The 4,701-nt window shown below is 42.8% G+C and overlaps 1 long non-coding RNA gene across 3 annotated transcripts in view; it reads right to left on the reverse strand.

Annotated features, from left to right (window-relative positions):
• LOC109380130 (uncharacterized) overlaps nucleotides 1-4,701 on the reverse strand; it is a 21,586-nt gene that overhangs the window by 14,618 nt on the left and 2,267 nt on the right. For 2 of the 3 annotated variants that reach the window (XR_002123382.1, XR_002123380.1), the window contains exon 2: nucleotides 3,680-3,797. This is a non-coding gene — a long non-coding RNA (uncharacterized LOC109380130). Of the gene's footprint in view, nucleotides 1-2,330; nucleotides 2,453-3,679; nucleotides 3,798-4,701 lie in introns of all 3 variants that reach the window. The other variant, XR_002123381.1, reaches the window with a different exon arrangement.

Below are 4,701 nucleotides of genomic sequence, written 5' to 3' on the forward strand. Positions count from 1 at the left end.
GGTTCTTTCCTCACTTGGGTTCAGTCTATTAATAAGTTCATCAAAGCCTTTCTTTGTTATGGTGGTTTTGATCTCGTGTTTCTTTTCAATTATTTCTTAGACTGTTCTCTCTCTCCTTACACTGTCCACCTGTTTTTGCATGTTGTCTGCTTTTCCCATTAAAGCCCTCAGCATATCAATCATAGTTTTAACAATTCCTGGCCTGGTAATTCCAACATTCCTGCAATATCTGACTCTTGTTCTGGTGCTTGTTCAGTCTCGTCAGTGTGTGTTTTTTGCCTTTTAGTATGTCTTGTAATTTTCTGTTGAAAGGTGGATGCGATGTACATACAGTAAGTCCTCACTTAATGTAGTCGATAGGTTCTTCAACTTCAAGCAAAATGACTATAATGAAACCAGTTTTAACCTAGGCTAATTTATATAAACAAGAGTTAAGTTCCTACAGCATCTCATCAACATTATACCTAAATGACCTTGAATGAAACAATGTTATTCGAGGACCAGCTTGTACTGGGTAGAAAATACACTGCTGTAAATGGACCTGTGGTAATGTAGGGGTAAGATGTGGGGTAAGGGGAAGCATTTGTAGCCCAGTGATTAGGTCTGTGTCTTTCAGTGAGCCTGTGCCTCGGGACTGAGCCTCACAAGTGCTTCTCAGCCCGCCCTCAGTGAGACAGAATAGTTAAGAGAGGGCTGGAGCTGGGTATTTCCCTTCCTCCACGTGGAAGGCCAGAGCCAGCTGGAGTTGGATATTTCCCTTCCCCAGGTCAGTTAGGCTCTGATGAAAGCCCAGCAGATTAGGCGCTGGTTAACTAGTTTCTCCTGAGGGCAGACTTTGTTAAGAACAGAATGCTTCGGTGTTTTTCACAATGTTACTTTCCCCTCCCCCTGCAGGAAGCATGAGGGGATTTTTGTTTTCTGGTTGAGATCCAGGAGGTAAAACTCACAGAAGTGTGGGGGCCTCTCCCTGCACATCTGACTCTCACACTTGTCCACACTGGGCCTCCATCAATTAATCAATTACAGTCCAGTTTCTTACCTCAGATTGGTCCATGTGGATGTTTCTGCTCTGGTAAGTTGTGATTCTCTGAATCTGCCTGTTTGTCTCTCCAATTCGAGGTGGGGGGGGGCAGCGGCTTGCCCTGTGACCTGACTTCTCTGATGGTTCTAAGAAGAGTTGTTGATTTTTCAGTTCGTTCAACTTTCAGCTTGTTGTGTGGATAGAGTGGCAACTTCTAAGCTCCTTACATCTGCTGTGTATTTTTTGATATATAGTTGACTAGTTGGTATTTTGGATAAGTGAGAACACAATAGCCTTGGGGAGAATGAATCCACCTCTGGAGATGCCAAAGGAAACATTAGTTTTAACGGAAGACAGAGCAGGATGTAGAAGATGGAAGGCAGAGTCCTCTTAGGCACCCGAGAGCCACAGAGGTGAGGCTACGCAGAATTTTTTAAAGTGAGGGGTAAGAGATTTAGTTATTTAAATTTTTCTAGAAGAGGAGATTTCGTTATGGGACATTGATTCCTCAGTTGAAACTTGATGATAGCAGGGGTTCATATTATTGAAGTCTGAGACTTTTTATAGTGTTGGCATCATGATATTTTAACTGTGCTGTCACTGGCTGCTTGTTAAATTGTTATTGTCTCCAGGAAGTATGGAGCTACCTTACCATCTGGGTGAATTCCCATCTTTGGAAAGAGATTTGAGGCTGAACCTGCAATCTGGAGCTGCTTTCCAGGGCAGTATTTCTCACAAGAATGAGTGACAAGCCCTGTTTTATAGTTGCTTTAGGGGTTCCAAGTCCTGCTCTCCAAATGGAGGTGCTGCGGAAACCCCATCAGTTCCCACTGAAGATGGCCCAGGCTTCAGCTATGTGAGAAGGAAAGCACATTCTATCTCACAAGCCACATGCTTTGGATTCATGTTGCTTGTTACCTAAATGTCTACTCTGATGAGGCTGTAACTCCTTGTCCAACTTGCCTAAACTACTCAATTGGATTAAGCCAGTGGTTCTCAAGTTGGGGCAATTTTGCCTCTCCCATCTCCTCTGGGGATCATTTGGTCAAGTCTGGAGAAACTTTTGGTAGTCACAACTGTTGAGGGTGCTACTAGCATCTGGATGATGCTCAACATCCCACAATGCACAGCACAGCCCCTCTACAACAACTATCTGGCCCAAATGTCAATAGTGCTGAGGTTGAGAAACCCTGCTCAACAGGTTATGCCTAAAGGTGGAATTGCTGAGGCATAGGGTATTTGCATGTCCGCCTTTACCAGAGAATATCAAAATGTTGCTCTGTGTAGTTGTATTAATTTCCACTCTTACCAGAAATGAATGTTGCAGTGGTTTTTACAGCCTTCCTCTTCCTTGGTGTTGCCAGTGCCAATCAGGTGACTTGTAGTTTGCATTTCCTTGATCGTTACTGAAGTTGAGCACCTTTTTGTATCCTTTTTTTTTTTTAATTGGGGAATTGAGGGAGGAGAACAGCGTTAGGGAATCGGAGAAGACAAACAGACAAGTTGCTGTCCTTTTGTTCTTCAGTCTAGTTGTGGAGGATGTGGCTTCACTGGCCTATGTTGGTATTGTGATCATTGCGCTCTTCCCGGGTGAGGCAGTTGCTCACTGGCCACTGGACGGTCGCTCACTGCGGCACATGGCAGCGCATGAAAGCTCACGCCAACTACTTGCCAGCTCCACTGTAGCCTATGCCATTGCCGGCGACCCACGGCAGCCCAGCTCCAGGTGAAGCCATTGTTCACCATCTTAGCTGTAGAGGGCACAGCGTCACTGGCCCTCATATGGGATCCGAACCAGGGCCCTGCTGCTCAGAGCTGGCGTCCCAAGCCAACTCCTAACCAACACGCCACTCGGCGAGCCCTGGAATGACCTTTTTTTTAAGTGATGAAAGAAAAAAAAGAAAAACTCCTGTAGACCTATAATTGTATTCCCAGTGAAAATATCTTTCAAAAATGAAGATGAACTTTTGTTTCTAGTGAAGACAGAATAACAGGAATCAGAATTACCCTTCCTACTGAAAAAAAAAAACCAAAACCAGAAAAAATATATGAAACAATTACTTGTGGGACATTGAACGTCAGGAAATGAACAGTGATTGGTGAGAGCGGGGAAATATATGAAGGAACCTCATGATTGTCCCAGCTTATAGCCTTCGAAGAGTTTTCTGGCTTAGGCACAAAAAGGGTAACCCAGGCGATGTCCAATGGACTCCCTGAGTTAAGGAGCTGGACCTGAGAGTCCAGGGAAACCAAACGAGTTAACGTTCTCAGGACAGAGCATCAGAAAGGGCTATATATGGTGTCGTATAATATCACTCTAAGATAGATTACAAGTTAAAATGGATACTATGAATCTAAAGCAACTACTAAAATTAAAAACAACAGAGATACAGCTAATAAGACAACAAAGGAGATAAACTAAAATTGTTATAGATTGAATGTTTGTTTTCCCCCCAAAATTCGTATGTTGCAACCTAACCCCCAATGGGATGGTATTAGGAAGTGGGGCCTTTGGGAGGTGGTAAGAAGGAAGAGAGAGCCCTCATGAATGGGATTAGTGTCTTATACAAGAGCCCCCAGAGAGCTCCCTGCCCACTTCTACCACGTTAGAACACAGTGGAAAGACCTGCATCTAAGAACCAGGAAGCAGGCTCTTACCAGACATGAATCTGCTGGTGCCTTGACCTTGGACTCCCCAGCCTCCAGAACTGTGAGAAATTTCTGTTGTTTATAAGCCAGCCAGTCTACGGTATTCTATTGTAGCACCCAAAAAGGACTGAAAAAAGAATCACAAAAAACCAATCAATTAATCCAAAAGAAGTCAGGAAAAGATGAAAAGGAGAACAAAGAACAAATGGGACAAATAGAAAACAAATAGCAAGATGAGAGATTTAAACCCAATCATATTAATAAATTGTATTAAATGTGAGTGATCTTTGTATGATTTTTACATAATTACATAGAGGCAGGATAATTATATGAAAGAATAGATATTGGGCTATTTATATTTGCTACTTTGGAATATGGAGGAAGGGGAATTCACTTTCTCCATATATTTGTATTGTTTGATTTGTTACACTGTACGTGTATTATATTCTTCAAATAAACTGAAAAACATGAAAATCTATAATCAGAGCAGTTAGTGTCTCCAGCTCTGTCCAGCATATCTGAGCAGCTGTTACTGCTTATCATTTCCACTCCCAATCCCCAGAAGATTAAAGTTTGTTCTCTGGTGAAATTGAGGAAATAAATAAAATTCAGTGCTATCTATAGCCTAACTTGATGAAGGGGCAGAGGGGAGGTTCAAGGTCGATATCACAATCTACTCCACTTGTTTGGCTGGCATTCTCTGTGACATCTTGTATCCTCTCTTATCTCCTATGACAGAGACTGGCTAGATATCTCTCCATATCTGTTCTCCACTTCTAAAAAGTAATAGAATCCCCAATTTTTAACTGTGAGCACTGCTCTCCCAGAATGAAGCGTTCATTTTCCAGTCTTCTCTGTAAATGATGTAGTTGTAGGACTAAGACCTGTTCGATGGGATGTGAGCAGAAGGGACTCGTGCCTCTTCTGGATTGTGCCCGTAAATGAAAGGGCATTCTATGCATTTCCCTCTAGTGCTGGTTGAGATACGGATGTGGTGTTGGCCATCTTGAACCATATAAATGGGGAAAACA

The sequence above is a fragment of the Hipposideros armiger genome, unplaced genomic scaffold, assembly GCF_001890085.2.
Source record: "Hipposideros armiger isolate ML-2016 unplaced genomic scaffold, ASM189008v1 scaffold_33, whole genome shotgun sequence".
Classification (NCBI taxonomy): Eukaryota; Metazoa; Chordata; class Mammalia; order Chiroptera; family Hipposideridae; genus Hipposideros; species Hipposideros armiger.